Genomic DNA, 17,463 nt, shown 5'->3' on the forward strand with positions numbered 1-17,463 from the left:
TCTTGCTGCTGATGTTGCAGACCAAAAGCAGAGACAGGTGCTTACAAGCCATCCCCCCACCCCAGGTCCCGGTTCTTCCTGGTCCACATACATTTACAGAGCATTTACAATGAGCCAGTCCTGGAATCAGCAGCCGACAGAGACAAGTCAGACACGAGAGACAGATCAGCCTCGTGCTGAAAAGTCAGGTCCTTAAGACTGAGTGAGATGTGGGTTCAAATCCTGGATCCACCCTTACCAGCCATTGACTTTGGGCCTCAGCTGTAAGTAGGAATATTAATGGAACCCACCTCATGGTTGTGAAAGTGAAATAATTAGCCAGTGCCTGATTTGTCCTGGTAAATAATGATTAAATATTGAAATTTAAAAGAAAAATTGTCACCCAGGCATCCCCCTTGGAGCAGGAGTCATTAATGCCCCACAGGGGGCAGGCAGATGGCATCGACGGGAGACACTGGCTGAGGGGAAGGGAAATAGCATCCTGGCCCCTAGGTCTGGCTTGTGTTTCTGTTTTGTTTTATTCTATTAGAGAGAGAGGCAGAGAGACAGAGACAGACTCAAAGAAATGTGTAGCATCTTTAAAAGAAAAAGCAGTACTCATGGAATGGAAAATGCTTTAACGTTGGGAAACAATAAGGAGAGCCGGGGTTTGGGGTGAACAGGGTGCTGCAGGCTCTGTCAGAGTGCAGCAGCCACACCTTGGCTCCAGCCAGCTCCTGTCAAATGGGTCTAAAGGTCAGCGGTGCAAGAACTCCAGATTTTCTCTAGGAGAGGCTGAAAATTTTGATTTTTATTGTAATTGGCCAATTTGGAAATGATGGTTTAAACTTGTTCTTGAAAGCTCATGTAGGCCAAACAAAAGACCCTAACTCTGCAATCTATACTCTAAATTGTTCCTCTTTAACTCACACACACACACACACACACATGCATCCATGTATCGAGTACATACATATATTAGGTATATTCTTTGGGGGAAGGAACAGAAGCCCATTCAGGGTGGCTACATACTGGGTGTAAATGCTCACAAGTGCATGTATGTAGCAATACAGCAAAGGCAGAATTTCACATGGCAAGTTAGAAAAAAAAAAAAGAGCTCAAAGAGGACCAGGTTTCAGAAAGCTGGACTTGGAGAGAAGTTCTAGATTTATGGCAGACCTAGAGACCTCAGCAGGAGGAGATCTTAAATTGTTTCAAAATTAACATGACTCAGCTTCTCTCCCTGTATTTGCTTCTCTCTACCTCACTATCAACCAACAAAATCCTTCCATGTCTGCAACTTCACTTTTCCAAAGAGGGACTCAGTTAATAGGCATCCTATAGGTTTGGTGGCAACTTCTCTGTCAGATCAGATCAGACCCGCTGGCTAGTCAATGGTCAGGCTGCTCTGGGCTCTGGTACCCAGCTGTGGTCCAATGGGCGCTGGCCAGACAGGCAGGATCACACCAGACCTTACCTGGCTGACCTGAGGATCTAAGATTCCCTGGAAAGGATATGTGCATGGCAGGCAATGTTATCGTCTCTAACTCACACACATGTTATGATTTACATCACCTTACAGAATGAGTTCCTAAGTAAAAGCCCAGTGGACAAATGTGGTTTTGGTGAGGATGAAGGAGGACTCTGTTTGAAAAGCATAAGGAGCAGAGAGCATCAGACTCGGAGATAAGGAAATGACCACATTTGAAGTTGGCCTTAAAATCCTTGGCAGGTAAAGCAAAAAGAGAAGTCTGTTGGGTGCCATAATTCACATTTCTGGCAAGGGAAGATATGCAAATCTATCTCCAAAGCCATATTTTCCCCCTCTGGAACTAAGCCCAAGCAGAAACATGTCACATGGGTCCTTGTGCAAAGCACCGAACATCAGTATCAACTACAGATTTTTCTTTTAAAAAAGCACAGTCATGCTGTTTAAATGGATAATTTTTGTATTTATTCGCACTAAAGACTGAGGGATGGATATTGAATTGTGTCCCAGGGCTGAGTTTGGCTAATCCCGCTACTTTAAGAAAGCTACACAGTGCAGTGACATAGAGAATAAAGTCAGCAAGACATGTTCAGACCTTCACTATGCTACCTACTGGCTCTGTGAACTTGGGACAAGAAAACAAATCCTCAGTCATATTGTATGGAAGATGTGGATATCAATTTCCCCTTCACAGGGTTAATAAAGGTAAAGATTAAATGAGACAAGACATTTGTCTTAGGGGAGGTTCACCAGAAGTCAGACTCAGGCAGGGACTGGCATGCTGGAGGTTTGTGGGGATGCTCCCTGGTGAGGGCCTGAGCAAAGTGATGTTGGGCAGGAGGAGAAGTTAAATTTCCATGCAGTTGTAGCAAAGCCCTCAGCTGATCCCATGGGAAGCACTGGAGCTGGGACGGCCCTTCAGAATTGTTTCAAATCAAGAAAACAGTGTCAGGCCTTTGACCTCCACATTAACCAGCCATAGGCTGGGGGTTTTCCCTGGGGAAGGGATGTAAACTTGGTGAAGTGGTCCCTTTCAGCAGAGGGCATTTCTCCAAGAAAGACTCAGAGACAGTGGTCAACTGTCAACATTCCAGGCAGCTGGGGGGGGCGGGGGGACGAGGGCCTATGTTCTAATGAGAGATTTGGATGCAGCATTACAACATCCACTACAGCATGTTAAGTCCTTGGCACATGGTGAAGTCTTAACTTGCTGGAACTATTTTGATTACTATTTGGATTTCTTAGGAACTTGGAAGCTCTGAGTGCAATACTAGTTAACAGATCTCTTCAAATATGAGAAATACGATTCTCTTTGGAAGTGACTGACTCAGAAGCAGGTTATCCTCATCTTCTTTAAAAAAGATAATACATACCAACGTATATGGTTGGTGTAACGGCAGAAGGGAGTTACTATCCTCTGAATGCACTCCCTGGTCCAAACCCTGGGATGAATCTTAATCCTTGTAAGAGCCTTGCAGGATAGGTATCTCCCCCCTTTTACAGAAAGACAACATGAGGTTCAGGGAGAAGTTGATTTGTCCCAATTCGCAAACTGACAGAGACAGACTCAACCCAGGTTTTTCAGCATTCAAAACTGAGACCTGCCCATCATTCCAGACTGTCTGGAGAACTGGGGCTTTGGGTGGGTGTGAGGCAGAGCTGCCTTCCCTGGTCCTTCCACTCCGCCTCTGGTTGTCTGTGCGCTCCCCTTCTGTGTGTATCCTGGAGTGCTGGAGGGCTTTTGCTTTCTCTGATAGATTGATTTCCTACAGAGAAGAGATCATGACTTTTCCATCAGTCCTTACTCATCATTAGTCCTGCACGCATCAGTGCACCCCTCAGTAAAAGGCTTTGCACACACTAGGAGTTTGGTAAGTATCTGTTGAATAAAATAATGAAATCAAAGTTCCATGCTCAACTAGTGGAAAGTTTAGCTCACCTGATGATGGGACTGGGGAGCAGGAATGCTTCCACATTGATCCCAGAGTTTATTTTCATCCCGTAGGAGCCAGAATACAAGACTAGTTCTTTAGAGTCTCCTGAGTTCCAAACCAAAACTTGAACTTTGCTATCATGATCTCTCATTCACCCCGTGGGCCTGTGGTGTGGGTGGTTAAAACAGAGAGGCTAGAAGGACTCAGTATGAAGCACATGTGGCAGGAGGTTGGTTGTCACATCAGAGAAGGGAAGTAACTATGCAAAATGCAATCAAGACCTAATCCGCATGTTCATTTAACCAACAATGATTAAACTCCTCTTTGGGTAAGAAATAGACATAAAGAATGAAAAACAGACGGACTAGAATAACAAGGGAGCTCAAATGTACGTATAGGTAGATCTAATATAACCTAAAGTGTAATAAGAACTGCCTGCCAGGGATGGGCATTGAGTGGCTATAAGGGGAAGGAAAAAGGGGGATTGCAGAGGAATGATTAAAGAGTTGGCCTTTAAGCTAGACTTCTTAAAGACTGCAAAAAAAGAACAACAAACTAGGCAAATGTTGAGGTGGCATTTGTCCCTTAAGCCTCACCTGCAGACCGGGCTCCTATGCCTCTACATCTCTCTAATAATAACAAAGTATTGTACTGAACTAGCTATATATGCCCTGTTATAGACTCATTCATTCATTTATTCATTCATATATTTGCTCATTAAACAAATAAAGCACCTATTATGTGCCAGGTTCTGTTCCTTGGCTCTGGATGATCATAATATGGTGTCTGTCCACTGAGAACTTATAGACCAGGAAGGAAGGATGGAAATTCAAGATGGCAAATCTAAGGCAAAGAGTAAGCATTCTATATCCCCTTTTCTTATTCTCCCATCTAGACTGTGTAATTCTTGAAAGCAAAGATAGTGCCTTATTTAACTCTGCAATCCCCATAGTGCTTAGGGTATATTGGAGGTTCAGAAGGGGTGTGTGTGTGTGTGTGTGTGTGTGTGTGTGTGTGTGTGTAGATGAGAGTAAGGAGGGAGAGAGAGAAAGATTATAAGGTCAAAGAGTGGCAAGCAGTTCTCTCTGGGTAAATTCTAGCATTACTTTGAGAAAAAATACACAGGAAAGGAATAAAAATGCCTTATTCCATGTGTCTCATATATCTCTAGTTTTCCAGTGAGCCCCTGTTTTATTTTCTTGACTTTGGATCAAAAGTACCATCTTTTTCTAAGTTCTCTGAGATTCTTCTTTGTGTTCAAATCAATCTCCCCAGAGAGCAATGACTCTGAAATGAGTCTTTGCCAAAATCTCAACTTCAAAATGTCATCTTTCCTTATTTTTAAATATATATACATTTTTTCTCCCACTGGCTGTGGGTATATACATCATCTAATTAGCCAAATGGATTTTCAGTTCAGCCCAATCGTTTCCTTATCTAGCATCTGAAGCTCGGCGTTGCTCAGGGGACCACATGGGCACTGAGGTCCTCATTAACTCTGATCTTCAATTACATTGATTATAAGCCTGCTTCTGTAATTGTGCAGCATAGATCAGGGGTGAGCTGGGGAGCTCAGGACATTCTGCAGAGAAGTCTGAACTTCCAGGGGCACATCAGCCCCTAAAGAAGCAGAAAGCTACAGATGAGAACTAAAAATACCACAGAAGGAGGTATATCACCAGACAAAACTGCCTGGAGAGCCAGACGACAGTGCAAATTCCTTTCATCATACCTCGAATCATGAGACAGACCTCTGAAAACTGCGGATAGAAGATTTCAAAAGAAGGCTCTGGTCACACTGGTGAATGGGGAGCAGAGGAGGGAAGGATTGCATGGCTGAAAGATGCTCTTCCTAAATGAAGCTCAGGGAATTTTTCTAGCCAAAAATATTCCGTTCTCTCTTCTGTTCCCTCTTTCTTTGGGTGCAAACTCATTACAGGCTTCCTTCTTTCCGCTACATCCTGTATCCCCACAATGATCCCATCTGTCTTGGACCTGGGGGAAACGTCTTTCTGGGGCACAGGAGGAAAAACTGTGGTGAAGCAGGAATGAGTCCATCTGCCTTCAGCCCCACAGACCCCTGAAGAATACATCCACTCCCATTTCTCCTCCCAGTCCACAGAGCCCCAGGTCAAGTCTGAATACAGTCAATCACACACCGTCAACTGCAAACTATTTAAGGAGTGACCCAACTCTGCAAAAATGAGGTTAAAAACAACACTTTGAGGGTTTGTAAAACTGAGGAGAGAAAACCTGGGTAGGTGGGGGCTGTCAGGCTCTGGGAGAGAGCAGTAACTCTCTATGGTCACAGGACAGGGGTGGGGGTTCTCTTACAACCATTTCTGAGAGAGGAATCTGCCTTCACCTGAGCTGCTCCTTATAGCTCTTTTCCCTTCGGTCATTTCTTTCTCTTTCACTTTGATCAAGTTCGACCTATTTCTCGGTACTGTCTCTTCCTGTTCTGGGCTGACTTGTGTCCACCGCAAAGGCCATATGTTGAAGTCCTAATTCCCCAGTAACCTCAGGATGTGACTGTATTTGTTGCCAGGGTCTTTAAAGAGGTGATTATGGTTAAATGAAGTCATGAGAGTGGGCCCACATCCAATATGGCTGGTGTCCTTCTAAGAAGAGATTAGTATACACACACACACAGGGGGAAGACCACGCAGAGACACAGGGAGAGGACCGCTATCAACAGCCAAAGAGAGAGGTCCTCAAAAGTAACCAATGCCACCAACCCCTTGATCGCAGACATGCAGTCTTCAGAACTGTGAGGAAATAAGTTGTTTTAAGCTTCTCAGTCTGTGGTGCTTTGTTATGGCAGTCCTAGCAAACCAATATATTACCTCCTTTTTTGACAGCCACTATCTCTTAAGCTTGGCTTTTGCTCCATTTATTAACTTTTATTTTGTGTCATGGGTCCCTGTGGATCACTTCTCAGAATAAAGTTTTCAAATGTATAAAACATAATGCATAGTATTACCGAGGAAACCAGTAACTGAAATACAGTTCTATCCATGGACCCCTCAGGGGTTCATGGAGTCCAGAATAAAAACCCTAGTCTGAGCTAAGCTATTTTCATCCATAACAGATGCCCAGTCTGTGGCCTGACCTGATTCCAAGTACGGCCAACATCACTGGATGGGCAGAGGGAGTGGCAGCCTGGGTGGAATGAATATGCCCTCCTCCTAAAGTATGTAAGTGAGATGCAAATGACAAGGAGGTGAAAGACACTAAGAGAACGCTGAGATGGTCCAGTGGCTAATTTAAAGAGAGTCAATCTCTTTCATTTTGTTTATTTTACATGAAAATACTTTTTTTTTAAGCTCTGAAGAAGACAGAAAGCTGGTTAAGATCAAAATTTTCTTGGAACAATCATACAACAGATCAGAACTGTATGATGCTAAGTCACATATTTAATTTTAAAGAGTATTAGAAAACTCAGAGTTCCTGCAGTCCAGAGTTTCTCAACCATTTTTTTATTATCACCCACTAAAGAACTTTTTGAGATCTTTTTTCCCCCTGATCACCCCAATCCATAAAATTTTAATACCATATATATATTATATACGTGTTTATGTTCTGTGTTTTGCTGTGCATAAAAAGAGTAAGATTTTTTTTGTGCCCCGTGTACCTCCCAAGTATCAAATTCATCCCTTTGGAAGCATTACTGTCCTCATTGAGAATGGATACTCCAATGAGACCCTCTTCTTTCAGAGGTAAAGAAACCGAAGGTTAAGGAAGGAGAGGGAGGTGCCCGAGATCCCACTAGGATTAGTGAAATATCTACGACTAGAACCGAGATTTTGTGACTCCCAACCACTTAGCACTGTGAGGGAGGTGTGGGTCAGAGAGGGTAGCTGACTTTCCCAAGTCAACAGAGCTGGAAAGCACTGGGGCTGGACCAGAACCCAATGCTGTGATTTCTAGCTCGGGTTTGTTCCAGGATGTCACACTGACACTCAAGAACAGATTCCAAGGAAGTAAGTAAGTTGTCATGAGGCTAGATGAGACTTCGATGGGAAGATAAAATGCTAATAACCTTGAGACGTCCATGTCAAAGAAGAAACATAGAAGAATGCATCACTAGATATCCCAGAAAAAGAAGCGTGGTTATGGACAGGCTGCTGGTATTCTATGTTAGAAAAAGAGTTACTGCCAAATAAAGTGATACGAAAGCCTTGCTCCCTCTCCCCCAACAGAGGTTTCCCAGAAGTGCCAGACCCATATTTGCTCCAGGCAATTGTATTTCTACTGCCTTCTGTCTTCCCCATCTCAAATTGTGATCAAAGTCTGGCTAAAACAGATTGCCACAGAATTCCACATGCCTTTATGTATCCCTGGTCTTGCTTCAAAGTTGAGTTAGGGATGTTTGAGTCTGGACAAAAGAGGTTTGAAGTGTTGAAATTTCAAAAAATTATTTTTCTCCCCAGGGATATAACAATTTGGTATCAAGCTAGGCAGCAGGGGAGAAGAACAAAGTCATAAGAATGCTTCTCATTTTTCTTGACATTACTTAAATTTTTTAGAGAAGAATTGTGGTTAAAGATTGAAAGCAGCTATTTACTTTTAATTGAGTAATTCATTTATTTCTTTCTTCCTTTCTTTAAAAAAAAACTTTCTTCATTAACTTACGAAATTTATGCATCAAATCCAATCTCAATGCTGGATTTCTTTTTGATCTAAGATCAGTGCTTCTTGAATGAACATGGTAGACAGTTGCTCCCAAAACCCAAAGATCTTTAGCTCTGACTTGCTAATACTGAAAAGCTTCCCTCTCTGTCAGCTGCTCAAGTAAGACATGAACTTAGATGAGAGGCAAAGGTCTGGATTCTGGAGTCAGACAAGCATGGATTAAATCCTAGCCCAGCCACTGAGTAGCTGTGTGACCCTGGAACAAATCACTTAATCTTGGCAAGCCTCATCAATTCCCATAGCTGTACAGTGGAAATACTTATTTCATAGAGATTCTGTGACCATTAAATAAAACGCATTTGAATTGCCTACGAATAGGACTGTGCCTGGCTAGGGTCTCTGTGCTGTACTATTCCAGGGGACAAGATTTACACAGTAAAAAATGCGTTCTATGCAAAACTGTATGTCTATCCATATGCACTATGTACAGTGTGGTATATTTCATGTATGTGTATACAATTGGATAATTGAGTTTGTGTATGTACATATGCATATACATGTGTACATATACCTAAACACAAATAAGTCTATGAATAATTGTATCCTATGTAGATGTTGCTCTTAAAGTTGTGTAACATGGTGGCTCTTCCTGGGAAACAATCAGACAACAGTTTCATTTAAAAAAAAAAAAACCACACCTATCTCCTGCTTACCCACGAATGCTTATTTCCCCTATGCTGATTCATGGCTTATCCCAGCACCATCTCCTCTGATTTTCACAATATCCTGGGGTGAACTGGGTAGGGTAGGAACAAGGGATAGTACTTTAAGATGTATTGCAGGAGTGAGGTAACACTGTAGAGGCCCTAGAGAAATACCTGGCACATATTAGGTTCAGTAAATTTGTAATGAAAATACAAAATGCGTGGCTGACTGAATTTAATAAATGCATGAGAGCACCGTGTGACCTTCCAGATCCATCGGCTTAATTATGTTCCCTGCCCTGTTCTCCCTTCTTCGAGTCTACCTTTTTCTATGAAATACATTTCTTCTTGCCTTTCCCAAGGAGTCTGCACAAACGTCAGGGGCTGTTTGGCAAAGACGACTCACAACTGTGATCACTAAGAATAACCGTATTAGCAATTCCTCCCGGATCTGTTTCATTACTACACTGTGGGTTTGATGCCAACCGACCAAATTAGGTCCAGGCACCTGCCTGCTTTTGTGTCTCTCACTGTCGTGTGTGTGTGTGTGTGTGTGTGTGTGTGTGTGTGTGTGTGTGTGTGTGTGTGTGTGTGTGTGTTTCTTCCTTTCTAGATCTCTTACCTTCTATTCTCTGCTCTTTTGAATTCAGTGGGAAAACTGCAGACCTTGGAATCGGCAAACCTGGATTCAAAAAGTGCCCTTACCACTTATTATTTGAATGACCTTGGGAACTGCTTAATATTCCTTTTCTTAGCTTCCTCATCTAAAAGAGGATGAATAATATTTACCTCATAGCATCTGCATGAATATTACATGTGGCTGTGTGTGTACCTTACTTATCAAATGGGAGTTTTTATTACTGCTGCTGCCATTAATCTAATTGATCCTAGAAATAACTCTGGAGGGCAGATGTGACTTTTATCCCCATTTTACAGACAAGGAAATTGAAACTGAAGGATGTTAAAGGTATGTGTCTTAAACTGAACATGGCTAGGAAGTTAATGATTCCAAGTTAGAGCTCAGGCCCCCTGTCTCCGAGTCTAGGGCTCCGCAGCACCAGGTTGCCGCCCATTCCTCTCACTTAGGGGAGAGCGTAAGTGAGAGAGTCCACACGACTAAGGTGTGTGTGTGTTGGGGGGTGTGAGTTTGGCTTCTGTCAGTATTCCTCTCTGGTTGTTTCTCTGAGTCCTGAGCTTTTCATGGCGGTGGCTGAAACATAAATCAGACCATGTTGAGAGTATGTGTGTGTGTGAGGGAGAGAAATGGCAGGGGCAAGGTGACATAATATTGTAATTCAACACTTAGTATCTCCAAAGACATGCAATACATCCTCTTGACATTTCCAGAAGATATTTTCTGGAAACTGGACAATAATTCAAATTAATGCTAAGCCTAAATCTAATTGTTTTATGATGCTACAAAGGACTACATGGGGCAAAGCTTCCAAAAATCAGAGGTTTCAACAGTCATGTTGATGGAACAGATTTTACCACCTGGCACAGATGAGAACAGCTGCCTAAATATATAATATTGGTACCTGGAGCAACATAACAAAGGAGAGGTTCAACTCAGCCTCGCTGCGGCATCCACAGCCGTCAGCCCTGCACCAGCCAAGCCTACTATGAATCCCGGGAAAGGTAAGGAGAGAAAGGATAAGATTTCTATTTGAGGACCAAATGAAGGTCTTGAGGCTCAAACAGGATGAGATCCACATTTCTGGTATATGGCATATAAAGGATGAGTTCTTTTATCCTGTTCCCAGAGGGAACTGGTGGGATGGAACTTAAGAGAGCCAGGCTTTGGTGCCAGGCAGGACTGGCTGGAACCATAACCCTGCCACTTTCCAGTTGATGGACTTTATGCCCTTTACCTAACTTTGTGAGCCGTGGGGCTCCTCTCCTAGGAAATGGGGACAATAACACCTACCACATACTCCAAATACCGCACTGAGATGAGATGTCCATGAATGATGAAGAAAGCAAGATGCCCAAGAATATGCGGGCTCTTATCTCAGGTTTGAAACAAACAAACAAACAAGTAGAAAATTCAGGGTGTGTGTGTGTGTGTGTGTGTGCACGCACATATGTATATGTACGTATCTGGGTCAGTGTAGAAGTAGCAAAAATTCTGGAAGGAGATACACCAAAAGACTCATCAACCCAACAGACTCGGACCAGGATTACGAATGAGGGCATATTCAATATTTATTTCCTTCACTCCTGCATGACTTCTATAATACAAGTTCTGCTCCTGCTGCTGCTACTACTATTCTTAGCACTATTACTACTATAAGACCAACAACTTCAGGAGGTCTGGGGAGGAGCAAAGGAAGAAGTTATAGTATTGAGTCAAACACACAGTAGGTGACCAAAATGTGCTTGCATTTCTTTCTTTGTCCTTCGCAACTTAGGAGCAGGTTCTCCCTCCCTTGGAAGAGTAGAGGCATTGGCTAAAGAAAGGCAGCAATTGACTAAATGGCTCTGCTCCTCCCTCCCCTGCATGTCCTTCCCAGCCCATCCCTTTGCCTGTGCTCAGGTTTTCCCGTATCCCAGAGCATCCTTCTCACCATACCTGTCCTCCCAGGTCCAGCCAAAAGCAACTCATACTTCCTGGTTCTCTCATCTGGAAGTGGCCTGTCCTTCCTCTGCCCCTAATGGCCTGACTCTCTCCTTACATGAGTGTCACTGTTAATGAATCTGAGTTCAGCACATACTTATTGAGTACCCTCCACATGGCAAGGTTTGGGCAGGTTGATGTTTTTCTACGTTGGAAGAGACTAAGCTCTCTGAGGGTCAATCCATGTCTAACTCATCTTCAAATTGCGAGCTCTTAGCATAGTGTTTGGCACTTAGCAGGGAACCAGCAAACATTCTGAATGGTTGGATGGATGGATGGATGAAGTGACAAATAGTACTTTCATTCTTTGAAGAGCACCACCGTAGATGTTATCAAACTGAATAAAAAGAAGACTCCATAGTTCTCTCACTACACTCTCTAAAAGTGCTTCAAATTTAACCTGCGACTCACTGAGCCTTAGTAATAGGCATTTTCTGTTTAGTATCTAAGACACTGTGTAACACCTTAACATCCAGTATCTCACCTGATCCTCACAGCAACAGGTATTGAAGGCTCTGGAGTCAGACAGATCTTGTTCAAGCTGAGCTTAGGCACTTACTACCCTCTTTGGGACTCAGTTCCCTCATTTGAATAAAAACGAGGAAAATAACTGTAACTACCTCAAGGGTTATTATCAAGAAGAAACTTAAGGAATGTAAAAAAAACTTAGAGCGGTTGGCATTCATTTATACAGTACTCTACATGTGTGCATCCATGTTCGATGACGTTATTATCATTCCCAAGTCACACATGATGTTGAAGGCAGCAAAGAAACCTGTTGCCCACGTACACATAATTATTTAATTACAAACCTGGGACAAGAGTCCAGATGTCTGGGCTCTGAGTATCGTCCTTCATCTAACTGTCCCTTTACTTCTCAGCAGTCTGGTTATTGAGTTTAAGTCTAAATGCATTTACTCACAGGGTCGACACATGTTTATCGAGCACCATACACATGTCAGGCCTGGTTGTAAGAGCTGGGTAGGCAGCAGGGAACACAAAAGACACATCACTAGAGCACTTGCTGTAGAGAATGTGCAGTGCTGAGCAGGAGGTGAGCATTAGAAAAGTAAATGCACCAACACGTACGTGGCTACAAATATGAAGTGATGTAGAGAAAGAAATAAGCTGCTGTGAGTACCAGGGCGCTGTGTGTGTGTGTGTGTGTGTGTGTGTGTGTGTGTGTGTTTGGGGTGGAGAAGACAGAGTGGTGGTATCAGTGAAATAATATTCCCTGCAGGAAAAGAAAGTACGTGAAGCTCTAAGATAGAAAAATGCCAGGTTCTGTGTTTGGTTGGAACCAGCAGTTTAGCAAACGAGGGGATGTGAAGGATTTGGCGTGTATTTATGCTTTTGCTTTCAAACCTAATTGTCCCTTCTGGGGTGCTAAGTACCTGAAAGAGCACAGGTAAATACCTAAACTCCGATTCTGTGAATCCGGACGCAACCCCGCGCTGCAGTTTACACTTTCCACTGCAGGAGCGGGATTTACCAGGGGCCACATAAACAACTAAACGTAGACTCACATAATTTCAACTTTGCAAAGAGCTAGTCAGTTTTCTCTATTTTTGCTGGTTGTTAACTTCATTTAGCTGATGAGGCCCCTTTATCTTTTTACAGAGAGAGTCAAGTGCAGTGTTTAAGAGCAGGACGATGGAGTCAGGCGGCCAGTATTCATGGTCCAGCCCAGCCACGAACTAACCAAGTGACAATGATCCAGTTAAATGGGCCTTGGTTCCTCAGCGATAAAACCGTGGATAATAATCTCACAGGAATGTGGGAGGTAATATATGCAAATTAAATTTCCGTTGTTTCAAATTACTCACTTTTAATGAAAATGAGGTCACCTATATAAAGTCCTTAAAAGAGTACCTGGCACATAATAAATGCTTAATAAGTGTTAGTGATTCCTATATCATTTCTGCCTGCATAGATTTGATAACCCTACTGTGAAATACAAGGGAAAGTTACCTTGTTCACAGACAGTTCGGCAAAAGACAAACGTGATCACAGAGACTCCTGCTTAAGCAACACTCTAGCTTTGGACATAACGGCGTAAGCGAAAGCTCATTCTGTGACTCATTTCTATTTTCTTAATTGCCTGCTCTTGCTCTGGATCTCAGCCAGGAGTCAGTCTTCAGCCCGGCCATGGATACATGCACATCAGATTGTGTGTGTGTGTAAACAAGAACACGCAGCTCCTGTTGCTTCTGAGGACTGCAAAGAAATGACATCAGAAGTGAGTGATTTGAAACAACTGAAATTTAATTAAAAACAAAATTAAAAGTGGTTCCAAGCCCGGCGCTTCAGCCAGCAAGACTCAGAGGAAATTAGTAAGTGCTGCTAATAGCTGGGTCCAATTCACAAGTCTCCATGATGAGACAGTCAGAGGAAAGGAGATGCATCCTCTTTAGATGAAACAATTAAAGATCGCCTCTGAGAGATAATCACAAACAGGATCCCAGGGCAAAAAGAAACATTATTTGCTGGTGTGTTTCTTTTTGACTTTCTCATTTCCATTATGGGAAAGTGCCCTGGCAAAGGAGAAGGACACTGATTTTGAAAAGCAGATTTAAATAAGTGGAAGGCGGGGGCAAATTCTTTAAAAAAAAAATAATTGCCATCCACTCACTGCCTGAAATTCCACCTTACTGATTCATTTATCTTTTAAAATTTCAAATATTCAGATTGCTCAATAAAATTCTAATCCCTCTCAAATTAGGGACCTCAAATAATGAGCTGACAAGTGTTTGGGCACTGGGGACTGGGTGCTAGGAGAATTAAATGAGCTGGTTTCTGCAGAGCCACTATGGATGAAATCAGGGTGGGTAGTGGGGCTGTGTCTGAGATGGACCTGAGAGGTGCATCTATCCGTGGTCCTCAGAGCAGCATGGAGACTGGCAGAGGAAAAGCAAAAACTATGCCAGGAGCCAGGAAGATACAGGAATTGAGCTCAAGACAATAAATGAGGGGAGGAGGGACATGTCAGGGGAGGATGGGACCAGAGCTGGGACGCCAAGACTTCATGAATGGTGACTGGCCAGGAACGGGGTGGCCCAGCTTAACTGAAACACACAAAGTTGGGGCAGACAGAAAATGCCCCTGGACAAAGGAATGCTCATCAGAGCTCTACTTTGCTGAGCATCGATAGAAAGGCAACAAGAATGTCTATGTCATAGGAGATCTGGTTCCTGCTCACATCAGCAGCCTCACCCCACTCTGTCCACCCAACCATGTTGACCCTGTCCCAGCTTCTCCATCACTCAACTGGCTTTGAATTTGCTGATCCCTCTGCCTAAAACACACCTTCCTCCCTGGTTCCTTTCACATCTCAGGCTAAATTTATGCCACCTCCTCAGAGAGGCCATCTCTGACCACCCTATCTGAGAGAACATCCCAACTCTCCTCTTCGTTTTAATTATTGTACACCAGTTTAATTATTTTCACAGCAGTTCTCACTTATTTCACTGCCTTGACATATTCCATTATTCTGCTAATTTGCTTTGGTATCTGTCTCCTACTGAGAATAAGAGCATTATGAAGGCACGGCCTTTATAATGTCTTTTTTTCCGGGACAGTATTGTTACTGCCCCAGGACACATAAGGAACATGAAATGAATATTTGTTCCACGAGTGATTGTGTTCTGGGAAGATGAAATAAGTCGTTGTAGGTAAAACAGCTAGCACACTGCCTGCCACGTAAGGGGCACATGATGACTTCTAGCTGATTATTTTTATAATTAACCAACATTATATTGATTTGGATTCTAATAGTGAGCTTGATCCTGGGAGGGTGGAAGGATGGAGACTGAAAAGGTGGTTGGAGTGTTCCAAATGCCAACTGACTGTCTCACACTGTGTTTGAAATATTCAGTATGACCTAAGTATGTGCTTGTTGTATAGATGGGTCTTATGGGGAGTGTGAGGATGGGAGGGTGTGGGCCTGGGTGCTATTGAGGGCTGCTCAGCAGATAGACCCTTTTACACAAACCAGTATCATTCTACCCTCAAATCCTTTTAGGAAGTGGATGAATCTGTCCAAGCCCAACCTACCCTTAAAGTTCAACTCAACCCCTAACTTCTCCAAGAATCCTTTGAGATCCACCTCAGTGAGAATTACCTCCATCTTCCATTCTGTTCCTGACGTAGCTTTAGAAACAATGCCATTTATGTTCCCTGGGCTTGGGCTTAGTGTTAAAGAGGCCATTTCACTGCCAGATCATGTGACCTAATTTTGGATTTCAAAATAAAATTGCAATAGGGATCATAATCAAAATCAAAATAGCAATAGTAAATTTTCAGACTGGCTTTTCGAGATCTGTTGTTTTTGTTTTGTTTTGTTTTGTTTTTATGTCTTCAATGGGTAATGGATCTAAATGTACAGTGGGATGTAAATAGCCCACTCTGTGTTGGAGACTGTGACAAAACGTGGAGGCTTCCAAGGTACAGGAGACAGACCTTGTCTGAAAGTAGCGTACAGTTCAGTTCGGAGATAACTAGACAGTAACCACAGAGCATCATCAAGGCTGTGATGAAGATGAAACAGGGAGCTTTGGGGGCACAGAGGAGGGGCCCTTCTCTCCCCTGTAAAGTCAAATTGGCCACATCTAAGTTGAATGTTAAAGCACATTACAGCACATAAAGTGAAGGGAAAAGAGGATTTAGGTACAAGGAAAGGCCTGGTTGTAAAGGAATGAAGAGACAAACTGAGCCTTCGGGAAACAGCCATTTCCGTTGGCCAGATGGGAACAAGATGGAAAACATCAAAGATGAAGCTGAAAATATTTTCCAGCTCTCAGATATCATAGTTTAGAAAATTGCCAAGCTGGCTACTTTGCCACATGGTCACAGTGTGTCCTCACCCCTGTACCCACGTTGTCTCTCTTGAGGAAGCAGAAGCTGCCATTGTTAATTGATTCCATATTTCAAATGTGACACCAGCTCTGATCACAGGGCCCCTGGGCCTCCCTTCAGGCCTCTGCCTCCGTGGCAGGCCCACGTTAACGCTGTATTTGAGTCTCTGCAGGAAGTGGCCACCGCCGGAGCCTTCGCACTCACAGGCCATGTCAGCACCTGTGCGGGGGCTGGGACTGATCACTCCCTCCTCCATCCTGGCTGGAAGACTGCGGTGAGACATCACCTGAAATATTACTTGAATGATTCAAACCTTCAGGAGCGCAGCCTTCAGAGATCTGGCAAATTAATTTAGCTCACAGAGCACAGTGACAACTCTTACTAATAATTTCCATCCAGACAGGATTTGTAAAGGTCCTAATACTGTGTGTTCTTCATAGTTGCTTGCATGTTTTTCCCCTATTTTTTCCACAAATACAGCCAAGAAGTGGGCATCTGATTCTTGATCTCACATAGGAAAGCTGGTGCATGAGCAGAATAGTAATAAGAGCTGGCTCTGGGGCGTGTTTACCATGGCCAGGTTCTTGCATTTAATGACCATTTGATCTTCACAATCCCAGTCTTACTCCTGGTGCATCAGTATCTTGCTTTTCAGAAGATGAAGCTGCATCTCGGGGAAGGTGGAGTTAGGGCTTGAGCCCGTGCACTCTGCTGCTGGTGTTCATGCTCTGTGCTCCCCACCTCCACACTTCACAGCTTGGCAAAAAGAGTTCTTATTTTGATATCTGGGGTCACTAACCTCTAACGGACCCCAGGATGCAGTTGCCAAGTAGTCTTTGAGTCCTACGCCTCCTAGGTTGCTCCTTGCAATTAGCTGGCAAATTTCCTTGCTCAAGTTCCACGGGACTCCCTTATCTTCACTCTCACTTCCAATGCCCTTGCTCAGATATCACATAGAACAAACGTAACAGCCCCCTAATAAATAGCCTGCCTTCCTCCTTGGCTCCTCAGACTCACCTACACTGTGGTCACTCAGTCCACAGATCTGTACTGAACACCGACCGGCCAACTATGTGTCGGAGATTTCACTGAAACAAGACACTAGGGATTTCAATTAGCATTATGAGGGGCTATTGTTTCCTAAATCTTGATCATGTGCCAAGCCCTTGTCAAGTGCTTCATATACAATCACTTGATTGCCTTTTGAGATGGTTTACTGTTATCATCCCCCTTTCACAGATGAGCAAACAA

General features: G+C 43.4%; 1 protein-coding gene across 9 annotated transcripts in view; it reads right to left on the bottom strand.

The window, feature by feature from the left end:
- ASTN2 (astrotactin 2) overlaps nt 1–17,463 on the bottom strand; it is an 800,822-nt gene that overhangs the window by 444,374 nt on the left and 338,985 nt on the right. The gene's annotated exons all lie outside the window — the stretch shown is intronic.

The sequence above is a fragment of the Camelus ferus genome, chromosome 4, assembly GCF_009834535.1.
Source record: "Camelus ferus isolate YT-003-E chromosome 4, BCGSAC_Cfer_1.0, whole genome shotgun sequence".
Lineage (NCBI taxonomy): Eukaryota > Metazoa > Chordata > Mammalia > Artiodactyla > Camelidae > Camelus > Camelus ferus.